The 23,808-nt window shown below is 41.6% G+C and overlaps 1 pseudogene; it reads right to left on the bottom strand.

The window, feature by feature from the left end:
• Positions 1-23,808, bottom strand: part of LOC143601898 (serine acetyltransferase 1, chloroplastic pseudogene) — a 38,502-nt pseudogene extending 14,694 nt beyond the window's left edge.

Raw genomic sequence — 23,808 nt, 5'->3', positions numbered from 1 at the left:
CACATCATAAACCGCCCCGGTCACTTTCAGTCATCTGGTTAATGGCTATCCTCATATTCTACAAGTAGAAATGTGGACCAAACATATCCGAAGACATGTCCTTCAAACTGAGGCAACCGACATAATTCTAAGCGATAGTGACGTTTTTTTTTTTTTTTTTAATTCAAACACAAACATATGACATGGTTACTCGGGATTGATCATCCCATTCAGCTCAACAAGGTTTTGAAATCTAGTTTTGTCAAACGCTTTCGTGAACAAGTCAGCGAAATTATCTAACGTGTCAACCTTTTCGAGCTCAATCAGTTTCTTCTCATCACAATCCCGTATAAAATGATGACGTATGTCAATATGTTTAGTTTTACTGTGCTTCACGGGATTGTTAGTTACTGAGATAGCGGCAGTGTTATCAATGCAAATAGGAGTAAGTGAGAAATTCATAACATAATCGCGCAACTGTTGTTGAATCCAAAGAACCTGGGAGCAGCAGTTGGATGCTGCCATGTATTCTGCTTCACAGGTTGAAATTGCGACTGAGGTCTGCTTCTTGCATTGCCACGACACTAGTCTGCCACCAAGAAACTGACATCCACCAGTTGTAGACTTCCGACTCTGATTGCACCCTCCATAATCAGAATCTGTGTAAGCGACTAGCTCCAAGTCTCCTCCTCTCGAGTACCACAACCCCAGCTTCAGCTTGCCTTTGAGATACCGCAGTATCCTCTTCACACCCTTCAAATGAGATTCTTTTGGGTTTGCCTGAAAGCGTGCACAAAGACAAACAGCAAACATTATATCAGGCCTAGAAGCAGTTAAGTACATTAAAGAACCTATAATAGCCCGATATTGGGTTGGGTCCACGTCTGCATCGTTGTCTGAATCAGCACCCAATTTGTGATTGACGCAGACTGGAGTATCATATGGAGTGCTGTCCTCCATCTTGAAGCGTTTGAGAACATCATGGACATACTTCGTCTGATGAATGAACATCCCGTCTTTCTTCTGATCAACCTGCAATCCTAAAAAGAAAGTTAGTTCACCCATAGCACTCATTTCAAATCTCTTCTTCATGACGGCCTCAAACTCCTGACACATGGAGACTTTTGATGCAGCAAAGATAATGTCGTCCACGTAGACTTGCACCAGCAGAAAGTCGCTACCCTTTCTATTGAAGAATAATGTGCTATCAATCTTACCTCTTTCAAACTCATTCTCAAGCAAGTAATCTGATAAGGTTGAATACCAGGCACGAGGTGCCTGATGTAGTCCATACAGCGCTTTACTTAGCTTGTACATGTAATCGGGAAAGTCAGGGTCAGGAAAACCCGGAGGTTGCTCAACATACACAACCTCGTCGACTTTACCGTTTAGGAACGCACTCTTCACATCCAACTGAAAAACCTTCACATCCTTATGAGCAGCAAATGCCAAAAACAGCCGAATGGCTTCCAATCTTGCCACAGGAGCAAACACTTCATTGTAATCAATCCCCTCTTGCTGATTAAAGCCTTTAACAACCAGCCTTGCCTTGTTCCTGATAACAATCCCTTTCTCATCTCTCTTGCATTTGAAGACCCATTTTGTGCCAATCGCATGCACATTCCTTGGTTTTGCAACCAAGTTCCATACTTCCATTTTCTTAAACTGAGCTAACTCTTCTTGCATGGCTTCGACCCACGAGCTGTCCTTAAGAGCCATTTGATAGTTCTTTGGTTCAATCTGGCTGATAAAGCAGGTGTACAAGCACTCGTTGATTATGCCTGATTCTTTAATGCTTGTGTCAACACAGGTGTGCTCACTCAAGCTTTTTCTTGTTTGTACACCATCGGACAGATCACCTATCACATTCTCCAAAGGATGATCTTTGTGAATTCTCGTAGTCGGAACCGAACTGACATTCAGATTATCTTCCAAGTTCGAAGATAGCTCATCAATGGGTGATTGATGTTGAGAGTGAAACGGATTGATGAATTCCTCTTCAGTAGAGGCAGCATGGGTATTGACAGCATTTGACGAGGAAGGCTGACATTCATCATACTGTGGTCGTTGCACCAAAGTGTCTTCCTCATCGCATATCATCTTCGTAGCAATTCTTTCCTCAACTTCTGCAAAATCCAAATAAGGCATGTTAAAAGATTTAAAAAGTCTATCATAGTCGAAAACCCCAGCGGGTCCCGTGCTTGGTTTTGGTGATTTGTAACTTGTGATATCAGTGTTACACACCACCTCAACCTTGCTGTTCGATGTATTAAAGACCCATCTGTTGGGAGTCCCAACAACGTATCCGACTAAGATTCCTTCGTCGGCTACTTCACCAAATTTAGAATTGGTCTTTAATATCGAACATGGGGACCCGAATGGTTCAAGACCACTCAAGTTGGGCTTTCTCCCATGCATAAGTTCATAACAGGTTTTATTTAATCTTTTAACAGTTAACAATCTATTAAGGATATAACAGGCTGTTGCAACAGCTTCAGCCCAGAACACCACGGGAAGTTTCGAATAAGCCAGCATGGTTCTGGCTCCTTCAATTAAGGTTCTGTTCTTCCTCTCAGCCACTCCATCTTGTTGCGGTGTATACGGTGCGGTGTATTGGTGTTCAATCCCCTTCTGTAAGCAGAAGATCTTCATCTCATAGTTCTTGAACTCAGTTCCATTGTCACTCCTGATGAATTTAACCCGTTTTCCCATGATATTCTCAACCTTGGTAATCAAATTCTTTACCATCTGCACTATTTCATCCTTTGACTTCAGGAAATATACCCAGGAATATCGAGAGAAATCATCAGTGATCACCAAGCAATACGATGTTCCCCCTAGACTTCTTACATTCACGGGACCGAAGAGATCCATGTGAAGTAATTCTAGGGTACTGACAATTGAATTGACCTTCTTGGTGTGATGGGATTTCTTGTGTTGCTTTCCCTTTTTGCATGATAAGCATTTGTCTTCAAAGTTGAAATTCTTCAAGGGAACACCCAGCACAAGCCCATTTTTGACAAGGTAGTTCATTTTCCGAAGATGAATGTGCCCCATTCTCCTATGCCACAACTCGGACTCCGATTCAGTTGCTTTTGACAGAAGACACGATTCTTCTGTGGCAATCTCAGTCAACCTCATATCCATGATATACGTATTCTTCACTCTTGGAGCCTTCATAACAATCCAATCCTCTGGTATCTTAAAACCAGGATACAACACAATCGCTTCACTCTTTGTAAAATGTACGGTGTAGTCTTTGTCACAAATCTACGAAACACTCAGCAGATTGTGCTTCAGTTCTTCCACAAAATTTACTTTCTCCAAAGTCATCTTTCCATTCGACACCGTCCCTATTCCTGTAATCCTTCCACCGCTCTCTCCTGCGAAACTCACTCTTCCTCCTTGAACAGGTTTCAAGTCGTGTAACAATTTCTTGTTACCCGTCATGTGCCGGGAACAGCCGCTATCCACAACCCATTGATTGTTGGCAGCCCTGTTCAACTGTTCCTGCACGATTAAAGCAGATGATTAAAATCTGGGGACCCAAGACCGATTGGTCTTGGGTCGATACATTCCGTACCTTGGCTGTCCAAAGTTAGTATCATAATAATTTCTGTGAGTCCTGACAAGATACCTTCTTGTGGATTGACTATGAGGCCATCCAAACCTTCGTGAATTAAAAGAATTATTACTTAAGGTTTGGTTGTTTGCAGTGAAAAACTGAGATCTATTTCTTTGAAAACCTGGATTAGTCCATTTTCTGAAATTTGATGGGTTTTTCATTTTTACCATTATATTGATTACCGTTAGTTCTTTTTTCAGATTTTGAAGTCCTCACACCTCTGAATTTCTGCTTCAGAGGGCAGTCAGCAACAAGGTGTCCTAATTGATTACATCTAAAACAACTCCTGTGTTCAACTTTCTTATCAAAAGTTGTCTTAGATGTTGAGGCTGTATTACTGCCCGTTTGTCTCACATAAGGTGGGACATACGGGTTTAGTGGAGACTTCTTTTCAGGTGTTTTCTTTTTCTCTCCACTTTTTGGTAACACTTCCTCTGTTTTGTCTCACTCGACTCAGAAGACTTGTCTGAGTTAGATGAGACAGAACTCGGAGCAGAAATCTTAACACTAGTAACAAGCTTACTTGTTTCGCCTTTACTAACTTCTGGTTCTTTAATCGTTACTTTAACCGGAACTGTCTGACCATAGTCAACATCGACAGATTTCTGATTACTAGGGTCATAAGTGTAATTATGATTGAATGGTGGTGGAACTTCATGATAACCAATTCCTCCCCTTTTTGGGGAACCTTGATCACTAACGAGGTGATCAAGTATAGCAGAGGAATTTCTGAACTGCTCAAGTTTCCTGTTAAGTTCCACCACTTTTACCTGGTGATCAGCTATCTGTTTTTCCCTTTCAGCTATTAGTTTGGTTTTCTCTTCTATAACTTCATAGCTAAGATCAATCACTTGAATTTTTCAGCAAGCTTTGCTTTAAGACTTTTAATATCCTTCTCACTAGCTTTAATTTTTACTTTGTAACTATTTTCTCTAGCTTTAGTGAAATGATGATCTTCTTTTAAAGTTTTAAATTGCGCATCCAAACTAACAAACTGATCAGTTATAGTTGTCAGTTGTTCAGACAGATGTTCACACTTAGTACAAGGGAGTTCGGTACTTACCTCGGAGAGCTGGTCTGCCACATCTGCCATGTAAGCTTCATTTTTGCCAGTTCCCTTCTCACTATCTGCAGTTTCGATGTTTGCCAAATTGTCCTGTTCAAATACTTCTTCAACATGCAGATTCCAGTTGTACTCCTCGTTCTGTCTGGAAATCATGGCTCTATAGTCATTACCACTCCCACTCTGCTGTGTAGATCTGTTTTGACTGCGTTCTACACGTTCATTTTTGCATTCTTTTGCAAAGTGGCCATTCTGCTGACAGTTGTAACAGCGTACCTTCGACTTATCAAACCCTGGCCTCTCTCCGACAAACTTCCTGCCAGTCTTCTTCATGAACCTCTTAACCCTTCTCACAATCATAGCCATCTGCCACTGCAGATCCATCTCCTCCAGATCATCAGCATCGATCTGATCATAATCTTCATCCAAAATTGCAGGATCAACAATCTTACCCTGAATGTAATTCTCATACGAAGCAATAAAAGATGCATAGAGAGCAAACTGCTGCTCAGCAGATTTAACACTCATGGGCATCTTCGAGTAGTTGTTGTTTGAAACAGTTGGGGAAAAACTACTCTTGGTCGCTTGTGGTTGAGAAGCATTTGATCCTCCAGCTACAAAGCACACATCACCGTTCATGTTGAGAGATACATGTCCTTCGTGTGTTGAGTTAGCGCCTGACTCTCCCTTAGAGTAATAAGCAGATGATTCAGTTTTCGAACTTGATCCTGAGTTAACCTTTGCACCATACATACCCGGATCTTGCACCACCATCAGGTTCAAGATCCGGGTATGTATGGTGCAAAGGTTAACTCAGGATCAAGTTCGAAAACTGAATCATCTACTTATTACTCTAAGGGAGAGTCAGGCGCTAACTCAACACACGAAGGACATGTATCTCTCAACATGAACGGTGATGTATGCTTTGTAGCTGGAGGATCAAATGCTTCTCAACCACAAGCGACCAAGAGTAGTTTTTCCCCAACTGTTTCAAACAACAACTACTCGAAGATGCCCATGAGTGTTAAATCTGCTGAGCAGCAGTTTGCTCTCTATGCATCTTTTATTGCTTCGTATGAGAATTACATTCAGGGTAAGATTGTTGATCCTGCAATTTTGGATGAAGATTATGATCAGATCGATGCTGATGATCTGGAGGAGATGGATCTGCAGTGGCAGATGGCTATGATTGTGAGAAGGGTTAAGAGGTTCATGAAGAAGACTGGCAGGAAGTTTGTCGGAGAGAGGCCAGGGTTTGATAAGTCGAAGGTACGCTGTTACAACTGTCAGCAGAATGGCCACTTTGCAAAAGAATGCAAAAATGAACGTGTAGAACGCAGTCAAAACAGATCTACACAGCAGAGTGGGAGTGTAATGACTATTGAGCCATGATTTCCAGACATAACGAGGAGTACAACTGGAATCTGCATGTTGAAGAAGTATTTGAACAGGCCAATTTGGCAAACATCGAAACTGCAGATAGTGAGAAAGGAACTGGCAAAAATGAAGCTTACATGGCAGATGTGGCAGACCAGCTCTCCGAGGTAAGTACCGAACTCCCTTGTACTAAGTGTGAACATCTGTCTGAACAACTGACAACTATAACTGATCAGTTTGTTAGTTTGGATGCGCAATTTAAAACTTTAAAAGAAGATCATCATTTCACTAAGCTAGAGAAAATAGTTACAAAGTAAAAATTAAAGCTAGTGAGAAGGATATTAAAAGTCTTAAAGCAAAGCTTGCTGAAAAAATTCAAGTGATTGATCTTAGCTATGAAGTTCTAGAAGAGAAAACCAAACTAATAGCTGAAAGGGAAAAACAGATAGCTGATCACCAGGTAAAAGTGGTGGAACTTAACAGGAAACTTGAGCAGTTCAGAAATTCCTCTGCTATACTTGATCACCTCGTTAGTGATCAAGGTTCCCCAAAAAGGGGAGGAATTGGTTATCATGAAGTTCCACCACCATTCAATCATAATTACACTTATGACCCTAGTAATCAGAAATCTGTCGATGTTGACTATGGTCAGACAGTTCCGGTTAAAGTAACGATTAAAGAACCAGAAGTTAGTAAAGGCGAAACAAGTAAGCTTGTTACTAGTGTTAAGATTTCTGCTCCGAGTTCTGTCTCATCTAACTCAGACAAGTCTTCTGAGTCGAGTGAGACAAAACAAGAGGAAGTGTTACCAAAAAGTGGAGAGAAAAAGAAAACACCTGAAAAGAAGTCTCCACTAAACCCGTATGTCCCACCTTATGTGAGACAAACGGGCAGTAATACAGCCTCAACATCTAAGACAACTTTTGATAAGAAAGTTGAACACAGGAGTTGTTTTAGATGTAATCAATTAGGACACCTTGTTGCTGACTGCCCTCTGAAGCAGAAATTCAGAGGTGTGAGGACTTCAAAATCTGAGAAAAGAACTAACGGTAATCAATATAATGGTAAAAATGAAAACCCATCAAATTTCAGAAAATGGACTAATCCAGGTTTTCAAAGAAATAGATCTCAGTTTTTCACTGCAAACAACCAAACCTTAAGTAATAATTCTTTTAATTCACGAAGGTTTGGATGGCCTCATAGTCAATCCACAAGAAGGTATCTTGTCAGGACTCACAGAAATTATTATGATACTAACTTTGGACAGCCAAGGTACGGAATGTATCGACCCAAGACCAATCGGTCTTGGGTCCCCAGATTTTAATCATCTGCTTTAATCGTGCAGGAACAGTTGAACAGGGGCTGCCAACAATCAATGGGTTGTGGATAGCGGCTGTTCCCGGCACATGACGGGTAACAAGAAATTGTTACACGACTTGAAACCTGTTCAAGGAGTAAGAGTGAGTTTCGCAGGAGAGAGCGGTGGAAGGATTACAGGAATAGGGACGGTGTCGAATGGAAAGATGACTTTGGAGAAAGTAAATTTTGTGGAAGAACTGAAGCACAATCTGCTGAGTGTTTCGCAGATTTGTGACAAAGACTACACCGTACATTTTACAAAGAATGAAGCGATTGTGTTGTATCCTGGTTTTAAGATACCAGAGGATTGGATTGTTATGAAGGCTCCAAGAGTGAAGAATACGTATATCATGGATATGAGGTCGACTGAGATGGCCACAGAAGAATCGTGTCTTCTGTCAAAAGCAACTAATCGGAGTCCGAGTTGTGGCATAGGAGAATGGGGCACATTCATCTTCGGAAAATGAACTACCTTGTCAAAAATGGGCTTGTGCTGGGTGTTCCCTTGAAGAATTTCAACTTTGAAGACAAATGTTTATCATGCAAAAAGGGGAAAGCAACACAAGAAATCCCATCACACCAAGAAGGTCAATTCAATTGTCAGTACCCTAGAATTACTTCACATGGATCTCTTCGGTCCCGTGAATGTAAGAAGTCTAGGGGGAACATCGTATTGCTTGGTGATCACTGATGATTTCTCTCGATATTCCTGGGTATATTTCCTGAAGTCAAAGGATGAAACAGTGCAGATGGTAAAGAATTTGATTACCAAGGTTGAGAATATCATGGGGAAACGGGTTAAATTCATCAGGAGTAACAATGGAACTGAGTTCAAGAACTATTAGATGGAGATCTTCTGCTTACAAAAGGGGATAGAACACCAATACAGCGCACCGTATACACCGCAACAAGATGGAGTGGCTGAGAGGAAGAACAGAACCTTAATTGAAGGAGCCAGAACCATGCTGGCTGATTCGAAACTTCCCGTGGTGTTCTGGGCTGAAGCTGTTGCAACAGCCTGTTATATCCTTAATAGAGTGTTAACTGTTAAAAGATTAAATAAAACCTGTTATGAACTTATGCATGGGAGAAAGCCCAACTTGAGTGGTCTTGAACCATTCGGGTCCCCGTGTTCGATATTAAAGACCAATTCTAAATTTGGTGAAGTAGCCGACGAAGGAATCTTAGTCGGATACGTTGTTGGGACTCCCAACAGGCGGGTCTTTAATACATCGACCAGCAAGGTTGAGGTGGTGTGTAACACTGATATCACAAGTTACAAATCACCAAAACCAAGCACGGGACCCGCTGGGGTTTTCGACTATGATAGACTTTTTAAATCTTTTAACATGCCTTATTTGGATTTTGCAGAAGTTGAGGAAAGAATTGCTACGAAGATGATATGCGATGAGGAAGACACTTTGGTGTAACGACCACAGTATGATGAAGTCAGCCTTCCTCGTCAAATGCTGTCAATACCCCTGCTGCCTCTACTGAAGAGGAATTCATCAATCTGTTTCACTCTCAACATCAATCACCCATTGATGAGCTATCTTCAAACTTGGAAGATAATCTGAATGTCAGTTCGGTTCCGACTACGAGAATTCACAAAGATCATCCTTTGGAGAACGTGATAGGTGATCTGTCCGCCGGTGTACAAACAAGAAAAAGCTTGAATGAGTACACCTGTGTTTACACAAGCATTAAAGAATCAGGCATAATCAACGAATGCTTGTACACCTGCTTCATAAGCCAGATTGAACCAAAGAACTATCAAATGGCTCTTAAGGACAGCTCGTGGGTCGAAGCCATGCAAGAAGAGTTAGCTCAGTTTAAGAAAATGGAAGTATGGAACTTGGTTGCAAAACCAAGGAATGTGCATGCGATTGGCACAAAATGGGTCTTCAAATGTAAGAGATATGAGAAAGGGATTGTTATCAGGAATAAGGTGAGGCTGGTTGTTAAAGGCTTTAATCAACAAGAGTGGATTGATTACAATGAGGTATTTGCTCCTGTGGCAAGATTGGAAGCCATTCGGCTGTTTTTGGCATTTGCTGCTCATAAGGAGATGAAGGTTTTTCAGTTGGATGTGAAGAGTGCGTTCCTAAATGGTAAAGTCGATGAGGTTGTATACGTTGAGCAACCTCCGGGTTTTCCTGACCCTGACTTTCCCGATCACGTGTACAAGCTAAGTAAAGCATTGTATGGACTACATCAGGCACCTCGTGCCTGGTACTCAACGTTATCCGATTACTTGCTTGAGAATGAGTTTGAGAGAGGTAAGATTGACAGCACATTGTTCTTCAAGAGAAAAGGAAGCGACTTTCTACTGGTGCAAGTCTACGTGGACGACATTATCTTTGCTGCATCAAAGGTCGCCATGTGTCAGGAGTTTGAGGCCGTCATGAAGAAGAGATTTGAAATGAGTGCTATGGATGAACTAACTTTCTTTTTAGGATTGCAGGTTGATCAGAAGAAAGACGGGATGTTCATTCATCAGAAGAAGTATGTCCATGATGTTCTCAAACGCTTCAAGATGGAGGACAGCACTCCATATGATACTCCAGTTTGCGTCAATCACAAATTGGGTGCTGATTCAGACAACGATGCAGACGTGGACCCAACCCAATATCGGGCAATTATAGGTTCTTTAATGTACTTAACTGCTTCTAGGCCTGATATAATGTTTGCTGTTTGTCTTTGTGCACGCTTTCAGCAAACCCAAAAGAATCTCATTTGAAGGGTGCGAAGAGGATACTGCGGTATCTCAAAGGCAAGCCGAAGCTGGGGTTGTGGTACTCGAGAGGAGGAGACTTGGAGCTAGTCGCTTACACAGATTCTTATTATGGAGGGTGCAATCAGAGTCGGAAGTCTACAACTGGTGGATGTCAGTTTCTTGGTGGCAGACTAGTGTCGTGGCAATGCAAGAAGCAGACCTCAGTCGCAATTTCAACCTGTGAAGCAGAATACATGGCAGCATCCAACTGCTGCTCCCAGGTTCTTTGGATTCAACAACAGTTGCGCGATTATGATCTAAATTTCTCACTTACTCCTATTTGCATTGATAACACTGCTGCTATCTCAGTAACTAACAATCCCGTGAAGCACAGTAAAACTAAACATATTGACATACATCATCATTTTATACGGGATTGTGCTGAGAAGAAACTGATTGAGCTCGAAAAGGTTGACACGTTAGATAATTTCGCTGACTTGTTCACGAAAGCGTTTGACAAAACTAGATTTCAAAACCTTGTTGAGCTGAATGGGATGATCAATCCCGAGTAACCATGTCGTGTGTTTGTGTTTGAATTATAAAATTAAAAAAAAAAAAAAAAAAAAAAAAACGTCTCTATCGCTTAGAATTATGTCGGTTGCCTCAGTTTGAAGGACATGTCTTCGGATATGTTTGGTCCTCATTTCTACTTGTAGAATATGAGGATAGCCATTAATCAGATGACTGAAAGTGACCGGGGCGGTTTATGATGTGTTTTCATTCTTTCGCTGAAAATTAGTCGTTCATACTTAGTTAGAAGGACACATACTAGTATGTGGTCGGTCCAGCTGATCCATTGGATCTTCGGGATAGCCGTTTCCCTGAAGACTTTGATTTGGTCGGGGCGATTGAAGTTAAATTTTTTTCTTTTCGGGAGATGAAATTATTTTTCAAGTCTACTACTTCGTAAGAAGTTACTTTACTATGTTTAACAGAAAATTGATCCAACATTGGAAAGTGATAGATATACTGATTCTGTGTGCTTAACTAGTAAAGTTATTAGGCTTAAAAGACTTTAGAACAGTCATTGTATGTCATGGTAGCTTTTTATGGTGCGTAAAAGTAGAAGTGATACTAACTAAATCTACTCGATTTTATGTGGAAACTCCTTAAGAGTTGTGCATGTCTTCATACATATCTTTCCGAATGATAGGCAGAAAAGCGATTACCCAGTCATACACGAGCCCGTGAGTGTTCTGATTCCCGTGAAGATAGCGTGTCAAGACGCTGCAGTGATCCAGATTCGGGACTTGCAGTTATGTTCTACTTGAAGTTGTGTATATACATGTTAAAAAAAAAAAAAAAAATTTAGAGTTCATAATGTTAATGATTATCAATCAAGACGCAAGAAGGTGAACGGGAAACAGAGTCTAAGATCGAAGAGTAATTACTACTTAATCAGACACTACGGGTCGAGGTCAATTCGGGGTGACTTGGGGAAAGTCAAATACGCTTTGAGAATAGATAGGAGGCATCATAATCTCTGAGTTGTTGCCCACTTAAGGTTTGAGCTTAATTGAACCTAACTCGTATCACAGAAACGATGAAAACCATTTTAAGTATATTACCTGCTTACAACCTGTTTCATTATGTCATAATACAGCTAAACACGGATCTGTGTGACAGTCACGTAATAAGTATGATTCCTGTTCGGATCTTTTCTAAAACATGGTAGTCCCTGTCGAGACTGAAATTTGATCCCGTGTACTTTAATTTTTCAAATTTTCGTTACTTATGTAGTTGTTTGATTTTATACCTGGTTACTTGGTCTTGATCGTATCATTTAACGCTTTAAAGGATGTTTTTAAAACTTTATTGAAAATTGTTCAAAGTATAGGGGTTTGTTTTGTAAATACCGGCGAACTTGTTCATAACTTCGCCTGGAATAGGCGAAGTTATCGAAAACTTCGCCTGTACTAACTTTGACCCTATATAAAGAAGTTTTAAGGTCAAACGATTTATTATTTTCCAAAAACCAGCGAACTTACTGTCAACCTTAGCGAACTTATCGATCTAAAGCGTCTGTGTTCTTATTTCGATTCCAATCCTTGATTCAAGGTGTGTAGGGTTCGATTATCATATTATCATTGTCTATTGAGGTTAATCATCGGTCGTTTCGACTCGATAAACGACCTCGTTCTTTCGAACCTTAAACACCCGATTTCAAACTTGTTATTACGTGATAGTAAACTACTTGAACGTCTAAAACTTCATAAAATCATGTGTTACGGAGTCCTCGATCTCCAAAATCATCATCTACACGTCGTTCCATTAACCTATCTGTTGCCGATTCGAATTCGGCGAAGTTACAGTTTAGGCGAAGTTATCCGTAACTTCGCCTGATTATTAATTTTTAAAACAGTTTATGAGGCGATGTTGTGGTTAGGCGAAGTTATCATTAATTTCGCCTGGACCTTTGTACTTAACAGTTATCAGATGAAGTTCAAGTTGAAGCGAAGTTGTTTCCCAACTTCGCCCCACCTTTAACTTCGCCTATACAGAATTGATCACAACTTCGCTCATGGTAACAGGCGAACTTGTGACTTGCCTTGACGTTTATCTAACTTAACCTGTTTGTTGCAGATATGGCTGCTGTTGCTGGAGCAGGTGGTGCAGGCGGTGATGACGGAGGTGATAACCAGAGGCAGTTCTTCTCGGGTCATAACATGTACATAACATTAGACCCGGAGGCGAGCGGAGTTGATGATTTCCGCGAAATCATCACGTTTCTGTTATGCTCGCGGATATTCCACGCGATTACAACAACTCTGCCGATATCCTTGCCCAACATTGAGGATTTTTGGCAGACCGTGGAATACGATTGTAGGGTCGAGCCCCCGGTGATGCGAGCAACAGTCAACAATCACATTGTTCATTTCTCATCTGAACAGATCCGGGCGGCTTTACGTTTTGGAAATGAGACGAGGGATGACCCGACAGAGTTTGTAGCTCATTTCGGTGATGGAGCGTTTTTGAGGATGGGATACTCTGGTCCCTTGTGGGATACGCAGAGGAGGAAAGGATTTTTACTTGACCAGTGGCGCTTTCTCATGCATGTTATGATAGTATGCAAGTCAGGGAGAAAGGCGAGCACTGATGGCATGGGCACGACCATGCAGTCAGCGATGACTGCTCTGACTTACAACAAGCGATACAGCTTTAGTCAGATGGTCTTTTATGAGATTGATCGTCAAAGAAGAGCGATGGCGCGTGAGCGATTTATCATGTATCCAAGATTTCTTCAAATGATCTTAAATCATGTTGCTCCAACGCTTCCTCAGCGCCGTCCGATCCGATACGTTGAGAGTGTGAATAAACGGATCTTCGCCCAATGTAGATCCTCCAGTGCGAGGAGCAAACCTGAGCTCCGTCCTCGGCATACTCCACTCTTTGGGTACTTGATCAACCCGGGGTATGTGCCTGCTCGTGGGGACGAGTTTAGGGACCCGGCACCACAACAGGCACGAGCACCTCAAGCTATACCTGCTGCTCCTGTTGTGTCACCGGAGGAGACCGTTGACCTTGACGCAGAATTTGGTGGTCAAGGCTTCTTTGATATGGATCGGGTGGATCCAGAGGAGAACGTACAGGTCCCGGTAGAACGTGCTTCGGGTGTGAATGTTACTAGGACAGCTGCTACGGTGGCTGGTTCTGATTCTGATGATGAAGTGGCAGAGGCAAGAAGGATTATGGTAACTCGAGAAAGACTACATGGGAAAAGAAAGAGAACAGATGATGACAGCGAGTCAGATTATGAAGAAGAGGTACAACAGTTGATCCGGAGGTCAAGAAGGGAACGGATAGGTGCAGGATCGGGAGCCGGTGAGAGCTCTAGGGTGGTACGTTTCACTCCACCAGCACTATCCGGTATGACAATGGTTCCCTCATCACTACAGGTTACAAGGACAAGCGCTACGGTTGTTCCCGTGGTGGCTACCTCATCTACATTTGGCCTCCCACCCACTACTTTCCAACTTTCGGCTCCTGAGATCGTTTCGTTGCCGCCTCCGACTGTTACTCCATCGGAGGTCGTGGCACAATTTATCGAGTCGACTGTTGTGGCCACTGCAGGGTTATCGGTGACGATACCACCTGCGGCTACGTCTATTTCTACTTCTGAGGTCCCGATGACATCGGAAATCCCTCCTCAGTACACTCAAGATATATCACATATGAGGTTCGATTTCGATGCAACCCTATCAGACTCTGAACGAATAGCAGCACTTGAACGGGTCGTGGCAGAGCAGTCAAGGATTAATCTTATCCAGACCCAGGCTATTCAGCGCCTAGTTGCAGAGAATCAGATGCAGTCGTCCCTGCTGGTAGCACATGGAAAAATCATAGATGCTTTCAAGGAGTTCTTGGCATCTCAGGGGGAGACGAGCTGTAAAGGCGATGAGTTGAGGACCAAGAGACGAAATGATAGAGACGATGATCCCAATGCATCGAAAGATGCAGGTGGTGAGTTGCCAAGAACTGATCAAGCTCTTGGAACTTCCACAACTCAGGGGGAGTCGACAACTGCAGCTGGTGGTGATGATGTGGTGGTAGTGGACGTAGAGGAGATGGATGATGGTTTGGTTGGTGATGATGATGTACTACCGAGTGATGTGATAGAGAAGATTGGAGAAGAGATTGTGATTGATAATGAGATTGAAGAGGGAGAGATAGTTGAGGAAAATATTGAGCATGACATTCCAGATGTTGAGAAAGTAGATATGAGTAAAGAGATGACAAGTGATGAATCTGAATGGGAAGAGCAGCCTAGATGGAAGGAAGGCTATGCTTAGTGGTTCGTCAAAACGAAGAAACCAGCGGTTCCTAAAATGTTTAAGAAGAGTTACAACATTAAAGGCTATGCTGAAGCGAAGAAAGGAATTATTTGCTGGATATATGATGAGCAGTTGAGGCTCTTCGTGATTAAAAGGTATGACGGTGTTCAGTACTTTAGAAGGATGTTGAGATCGTTGAATACACTGCCAGAATGTGAAGTGAAAGACTTAGCCAGATTGGGATTGATAAACAGAAGTGACGATAATATGGCTAGAGTCATTGGGAAGATTGTGTGGAAAGAGAGTATAAAAGAGAAGAAATTTGAGCTGTTGAAACCACAAAAGGGAAAACTTGTTGAAGACAAGGATAGAGGTTTGAGAGCAGACGGAAAACCTTGGATGATTATGAAGTATAAACCGATCCGGTGTTTGAAAGAAGTACCGATGAAACAGATGGCCAAGGATGTGCTCAAAGATCTAAAGTGGTGGTTCGTTGATTGTGAAACAGCTGAGGCAGTGATGGAAGACGAAGATGAACAAGAGCTGCTTAGAGTGTACGATCCGATGCACTTGGTAAACTTATCGCAAGCTGATTTGCAGGTGTTGAATGATAAGAAGATATTTTATATTCCTGCTTGGAAAGACGAAGCGAGGAAATATCAAAGAGTTGTCTCGGTTTGTGTTCGAGAAGGAGTGCATGCTTGAAGATAGAAGATTGAAGGTTACTAGACACGTATTTGAAGCTAAAGGGATGAAGCTACTGCCAAGGGGGAGTCTGTTGGTGCATGATGTCAGTAGTTCAGTGTCGAGTGTCTGTAATCGTGTTAGTTAGATTTGAGTTTTGTATGTAAGCGAAGTTGCTAACAAGTTCGCTGATATGGGCGAACTTGTTAGACAAGCGAAGTTAGGGACAACTTCGCCTGAACATGCCAGGCGAAGTTGTCGTGTCTATATAAGCTATTTTGTATACGGCTTATTCAATCATAAGAAAGAGTTTAGTTCATTCGTGTATTCGAGTCAGAGAGTTTTGTATTCAGTGATCATCGCATCACGTGTTTACGGTTGGAATACAACGTGTGTTTGATTATCGTATCGTGTGTTAGCTCGTGTTGTTTTCTATACTCGTAACGTCTTACGTAGGGATTCCGCACCTACGTAGAACGCGATATCTCGTGTAGATCCGGCTGGGAACCTACACTATGCGTAAGGTCTTCATCTCTCTGAGCATGGTGGGTCCTGCGGATCCAGTTGGTCTTTGCGCAGACGTCCCTCTTCAAGGTGAGTCTTGCGGGTCCAACTGGGCTCTGCTGGGACCTACCTCTTCAAGTCCCCCCAGTCCATTGTTCTTCTCATGAATTGTTAATAAGTGAGGTGAACTTTTAGACCTAAGCAAGGGGTTTTGAAAAGGGTTTTTAGTTTTAAGGTTTTCCGTGGGGATTCTTCCCGCGGTTTTCCTAATGTCACTCGCAGAAATTCCCGACTTTTCGGCCTGATCTTTGGTTATGATGCGGGTAGGTGTTTAACCCCTTCGCACGTCGGGAGCGTTGAGTTTCACTTGCATAGATTCTTCACGAGGTTTTGGTAGTTTTGGACATAGTGATCAGTTATGTTAAACCACCAATTCCGCATTGAAGTTTCAAACAAGCTAGTTCTCAACGTTCCCGCTATGCGGAGGTGTTATTTCCCTTTCCGCAAGCACGGTCCATAAGATCCTTCTTGGCTTCAATTCCCTGCAAGTGCTAAGTATGTGAAGGGTTTCGCCTTGACACTGTACCCGCACTTGTCTTACGGTTTCTTGTTTCCCAAGGTATCTTGTTAGCTTTGATTCCCTGCAAGTGCTAAGTATGTGAAGGGTTTCGCCTTGACACTGTACCCGCACTCGTCTTATGGTTTCTCGCTTTCCAAGGTAAGGGGGTATATTCCCTCTTATTTTTGAATCTTTGAATCTTTTTGAATCTAAAGATGTGTTGCTTGCCAACCTTACTAAAAACGAAGCCGAACGCGCCCGTGATAAAGCTCAAGCTGCCCTCCAGGAGGCTCTGGTCAATCGGGAGTGGCTTCTACGAGAAGCGTTGTCGCAGGTATGCGTAGCTTCATAATATCTTTACGCTTTTCTTTATACTTAGAAAAGTTTTTGATACATTTTTTTTTTGTAGGTTGTGCATCGGATCTTCACGAACACATCATATGACGATGCTATGAGCGCAGCCCTCAACGCTTCTCATGAGGATGGGGAAAAGGCTGGTTTCCTGCTTGGTCTGGGGTTTGTTGAGCAAGGCATCCCGCCTTCCAACTTCCCTCTTTATGACGTGGACACTGAAGCTGCTTACGACCAGGCAGTGAACCAGTATGCTGCCTTCCCGCATCCGGTGGTGGAGAAGGTGAACGAGATTGCTGCTGCTGATGATGGGCTAACTATTCTCAAGGCTTTCCATGAACCGCCACAGCCAACTGATGGTGCGGGTTCAAGTGGGTTTGGGGGGAGTGGTCTTGAAGTTTGAACCTTGAGATCCCTTCCCACCATTAGGATAGATTTATATTTCTGTAGGCGGGTAGGTACCTGGCCATTCTTGTAATGTTTGAATTTTTTATGAAATATAAATGTTTGTGCGGGTAGGACCGTCACTTTAACTTAATGACTTGCTTTATAAACGTTATATGACTTGCTCATGCATATTATAGTTTAATTTGGCACTTGTTTTGCCTCATAAACAATATATGATTCGCTCATGCATACATTAGTTTAACTTAGCAATTTTCCAAGTGTTTTGAATAAGTTAACCTTTCGACGCGTGGTTGTCAACAGGTTAATGTTCAGTTTCCTCTATCATGATTGTGCGGGTAGGACCGTCACTTTCATTTAGTGGGATGACCAAACTTCACCTATAACTGACCTGCGTGAAGGTTTTCCTCACCTTCTCCTTAGAAATTTTTACCGTTTTTTGTGTTTATGCGGGTTTTGCAGCCTTCCACACGCAACGACTTACTTCCCCACTTATTTATGCGGTGAATACCGGCATGTCAGTGTGGTCAGATCATAAGTAGAAATGTAAGACCATCAGCGTCAATGTGATAAGGAGAATCATTTCCATTAGAAGTGGCTCTAGGCCTTTTCTTTATAAGTTTGGAATTGATCTACATGTAACCTGTGTAATTGAGCTCCCTTCCAAGTTCTTGGGATGGGGGTGTCATCGAGCCTTTCGAGCCGGTATGCGCCTGGTTCGGAATCTCGTTGTTTACGCAGTATGTAGTCTCCAACATTGAAGCTGCAATTTCATCCGTGTTTTCCCCAACTGGGGTTCTACACGCATTAGCCTGCTTAGCGTCCATTACGCCACGAGGTGAGTGAGTTTCCCATCTCTGATAAATGCTTCGACGACGTCCTTCAAGGATACGCATTCCTCCGTGGTGTAGCCTTTTGTCCTGTGGAAGTCACAGGATTTGCTTTGATCAGCGTTTAGACGCTGTCGGATTATTGGAGCCTCTGGCCATGGGAGCCTTTCGGTGGCAAATATCTCGGTGACGCTTTTGGTGAGTGGCGTCCATCTGGAGTTCCGGTTCGACGACTGCATGTTATCCCTTCCGCCTAACCGAGGGTGCGAGCCGGATGAGGTGTCAAAGTTTACCCTTGACTGCCAAATACCAAGCTTTCTCTTTTTGTTTTGTCGGGCGGTAAGGACGTTGTTTTCTCTTGTTTTCTGAGTGTAGAGGTTTGTGCTCTGGGGAAGATCTCTACCCAGTTGCTTCTCCGTTTCGGCAAAGCGCTTGGCCGCCGTCATGATGGCATCCCATGTGGATGGCATGCCGTCTTTACCCGTCAACGTGCGGATAAGCTCTGGGTATTCGGCGCCCTGGATGAAAGCGGCGCGAACAAGATCTTCGCTTATGGTGCCCAGACTCAGCTTTTTCGAGTTGAAGCGAGTGATGAAGTCTAGTAATGATTCATCCTCCTCTCTAACGCAGTTGAGGATCGTCCACTGCTCTTCAGTATATTTCGTCTGTTGACTGAAGTGCTGGCTGAACTTGTGTTGGAAGTCCGCCCAATCATAGATGTGGTGGACCGGTAAACGATCAAACCACGCCCTGGCCGCTCCAACTAGTGTCATCTGGAACATATAACACCACGTGGGTTCCGTCCAGTTGCTGACGGTTGCCCCCGCTATGAATCTGTTCAAGTGATCGTCTGGGTCGGATATACCATCATAAGTGCCGATGTTAGACATCTGTTTGGCACTCTTCGGGGCGATTGCTTCCGCAATGTCCCTTGCAAACTTGGACATTCCCGCATTTGCAACAGTTGGTCTAAAGGTTTTGGAGAAGTCACGTGGGTTTCCCCCCGCGTTCCTTGGTTTGAAGGTTTCTCCAAAATTCATTCTCGGTTGGAAGTCCGTTTCCTTGCGCTTCCCTTTCGCCCTATGACGAGGGTTTGCGTCACTGTCGGACTCCTCCCAATCATCGTCCAAGTACTCGCACTCATTGCTCATGTTGAGCTGTTGTCGAGTGCTTCCGAATTCATCAGCCTGTTGGAGTGAACGTAAGCGTTCATCCAACTCAGCTTGGAATTCCTTCTGACGTGCTTCCGCCCACGCTTTAACTTGGTCAAGTGTTTGGCTAGGGAGCCTCGTCTGTTGTCTCTCCAACTGGGTATCGGTGAATCCCAGTGAAGGATTGTTTACTGCACTTGCCCCGGCTTGGGTAACCGGGGTAGTGTTCGTAAAAATTGTGTACTCGCCGGTGTTCCCCCCAGTAGCTGGGGTTGTGGTTACCGGAGTTTCTTGGTCACTCGTTGGCCTTGGCATCGGAGTAACCTTAACCATCTTTCCAGAGGTTTTGAAAAAACTGAGAAAATTAGTTCTAGCTTTTATGCACGGATGGCGCCAATGAAGAAACACCAGGTGACCCCGGCAGATTACTGATAATCTTAGGGTTAAGTAGATGTTTCCCACGAGGGTTAGGTCCGGCAAAGATGGTTATTCTTCCGATGACCTGCAAAACAGACACCGTGAGCTCGTCACTGAGAAGGGGGGGTTCCTCCTTGTGACCACCCTCCGGCGTGAGAATCAGACTAGATTGCTCTGAATATAAGTGTATATTAAGAGAAATAGCTAGATAAGATAATATCAGATGATATAAGATCATATAAGATAATCTGAGATGATGATACCGTTCCAAGGTGTTGGAGTATTTATAGCCGAAGGTAGGTTTCCAAGCAGGTACGGCCAGCTGTATAATATTCCTTTTCCACCAACTACAGGCTACGCACATGCCACGATGGGAGTTGGTGGGTAGGCAGCGGCTGATAGTGACATTTTGTACTAGAGCGTGCTCCTCTTTGTACTGTTGTCGGTGAGCTGTCACCCTGTGATTGGTTCATGGGCTGCTTTGGTCAGATCTTGTCTATTTTGTCCATACCTTGGCAGGTATGGTACAAAAGATCTTCCAGAAGCATACGGACTGGCTCTTTTGGGCGGGAATATTCCCGCCTTGCTCATTCCTTCTTCAGGTGACATTGCTGAAGTATTAAGAGTTAGTGCCTTGTGCGTGTAGCCTTACTATTAGTGCGGGTAGCCTTCCCTGATGGCTTGTATCCGCAGCTGCGGGAACAGGCTGGATACTTTACCATTGGGAGGCTTTTCCTGCGGGAACAGCTAGCGTACTATGCGTAAGGTCTTCATCTCTCTGAGCATGGTGGGTCCTGCGGATCCAGTTGGTCTTTGCGCAGACGTCCCTCTTCAAGGTGATTCTTGCGGGTCCAACTGGGCTCTGCTGGGACCTACCTCTTCAATCTTGCTTCATCTTTCATGGTCAACCACACATCATCATCAAGATCAAGATCATTAAAAGATTCATGTTTAGGGGTTGATTCTGTGTGAATCTTGGAGATGGTGTAAGAATTTTGATAAAGATTGTTGGATTTGATAGTTTGGATGGATTCAAGAACTTGTGGTCTTGCTGATTCATTGTGTTGTTTGGGTGAGTGAATCAGAAGCGTATGTAGGTTTGATGAACCAAGAATTTTGTGTGATTGAGAATGGAGATGATGATTGAAGACACAAGTCAAAATTGATACCTTTTTAGTCTTCATGGAGGAAGGATTAGAATAAAGTATTATGAAATTTAACAAATAAAAGAGTTTTGAAGATGCTTATTTGTACCCACTTGTAGTTTGTAGTGTGGTGATATATAAGTGGTGGCGGCTTGGGGGGTGAGGGTTGTTGGAATGTGAAGATAGTGTTTTATAGCTAAATGGTAGTAGAAGACGTTTTGTAGCGTATTAAAATTAGTATGGTTGATTGACATTTTTACTCAGAGTCTTAGGTCATTTTAAAAGTTGCTTCAAATGATATTAAAAAATTGAAAAATGTGTCATATGAATAATTAATAATGGGTGGTTAAAAGATAATATTCCTAACCTGTTCCCTATAAATACGTGAGAGAGATTTGCAAATTATATGATATGGTTATGAGTTGTTCTGAGTAAATGATAGAGAATATGTTATATGGAAAAGTTATTTGGGGTTTCATTAAACAGTAGAGAGAAAATATAGTTATTTTTAGTGTAATTATATATATATGTGGATATTTGATAGGGAATGGACCGAGAACGCTCTAGCATGTTGAAAAATATATGATAGCATTAATTTTTATAATTAATATGGTAGCATTAATTAATATTGTATCATTAATGCTAGAATCAATGTTAGAATAGTAGGAAAATAAAGTTATACTAAATAAAAAATATAGTGATTTTTAATGTAATTATATATATATATATATACACATATTAGGATAGAGCCCGTGTGATACACGAATGGTTTAATAGTAAAATAAAAAAGTTAAATTTAATAATATAAATATTAACAGATCTTATGAATTCATAAGATATAAATAATTTTCTAAAATATATAGATTAGTAAGAATAATTTGTATTTGTATTTTAAAAGTAATAAAAGAAAAGGCTGTGAATCTATACCAATTAAGAAAAAGAAAACATTAACATCAACTTATCCTAGTTGAGTTGGTAAGTCATAAACATTTTAAAAGTAAGGTAGTGAGTTTAATTTCAATCAACATATTTTTTATTTTATCATTCATGAAAGAAAAATTATAAAAATAATAACTTGTATACTTAGAGCCTATATAGAGGGTTTAATTGCTTTAATAGTATAGTTAGATTAGATATTATAGGGAACAGACGGGAAACGCTCCAACATGTTGAAAAATATATGATAGCATTAATTTTTATAATTAATATGGTAGCATTATTAATTAAAATAGTGTACCATTAATGCTGGAATTAATGGCAGAACAGTAGGAAAGTAAAGTTATATCAAATGCATTCTAGATTTTTAGGCCGGTGATGCATAAATGAATAGTAATGTTTTATTTAAAAGCAAATGACTAGACTAGTCTTAAAGCATTCTCGGTCTATTCTTCATCTCTATCTTTAAAATTACATTAAAAATCACTATATTTTCTTTCTCATTTTAATTAAATATACCTTTATCATTACTTTTTTTTTTCATTCATTCACAACCACTTTAAAAAATATTAAAAATTTTAGAGTGTGAACAATGTTTCTCTAAATTTAACCATGAACAGTAAATTTTCTCTATCCTATACTCACAACCACTTACAAACATACTCTAAAAATAGAGAATACACCCACATAAATTTGAAGAACCCATTAAAAATGCTCTTAGGTTCATTCTTGTAAATATGTTAACCTTTTCTTGAATAACAGGATGTGATGTCTCAGCCCATTCGAAAAGGAAATCCACAACTGATAAAACCTTCTGGCTTAACCTAGAGATGGCCAAAAAAACCGGTTGGGGAACCGGTTTAAACCGGAAACCGGTTTTTACGAAAACCGGTTTTTTAAAAACCGGTTTACAAACCGCCGGTTCGTCTTTCGGTTACAAGTTCTAGATCCAAAACCGGTTAACGAACCGGTTAATGGAAAAACCGGTTTTTTTTTAAAACCGGTTATTATGAAAAAAACCGGTTATTAACCGGTTATTTAAAAAAAAAAAACCGGTTAACCGGTTATTAACCGGTTCTAACCGGTTTCTAAACCGGTCCTAACCGGTTAGACCGGTCCGAGTTTTGCACCAAAAAAACCGGTTAATAAACCGGTCCGGTTATTTAAAAACCGGTTTTTTTCCAGGCCAAGAAAAACCGGTCCGGTTATTAACCGAACCGGTTTTTTTAAAAAAACCGATTTGTGCACCTCTAGCTTAACCTGACCCGACTAGCTGACTGGTCTTTTTGATTAAGTCAGGTCTGATAAGTCAAAATCAGTATGAATAATTAATATATCATATCAGAAAGACTCATTAGAGTATTGAGACCAGTGTTTTAATACCGGTTCGTACCATCCGGTTGAACCGGTTATACGGACTCATACCGGGTTTCGAATAAGTAGCCGGTATTTAGAGCGTGGTATTTTTAGGCGGTTTACTAGAGCATCAAACCGTCGGTTTTTTTTTAAATACCGGTTTAAACCGGCATACTGGTTTTAAGCCCAATAGATTTTTGATATTCTTTTTGCGGCTCAAATTTTTTGAAAATGACTTTTAACCTAATGGATAAAAACTAAAATGAGTAAGCCGGTAAATGATGTCATAAACCTATTTCACACCTTTAATTATAAAAAAAATTTGTTTGAAAATGAAGTACTTTTATATTATTTTTTATTAGGAATTAGCTTTTGGACTATTTTTATTATTGAGTCATGTAATTTTAGGCTAATTTGTTGAGTTGAAAGTTGTGTTTATATGAAGTTATAGGGTAAATCATTTAAACCGGTTAAACCTTTTGGTATAATCTGGTTTACCGGTTCATCGGGTTGTACCAT

This window comes from Bidens hawaiensis, unplaced genomic scaffold, assembly GCF_021521415.1.
Source record: "Bidens hawaiensis isolate Kalapana, Puna unplaced genomic scaffold, B.hawaiensis_p1.1 tig00057508_1, whole genome shotgun sequence".
Taxonomy (NCBI): Eukaryota; Viridiplantae; Streptophyta; class Magnoliopsida; order Asterales; family Asteraceae; genus Bidens; species Bidens hawaiensis.
Note: the sequence above shows the minus strand (reverse complement) of the source record. Positions and strands in the feature narration are given on the sequence as shown.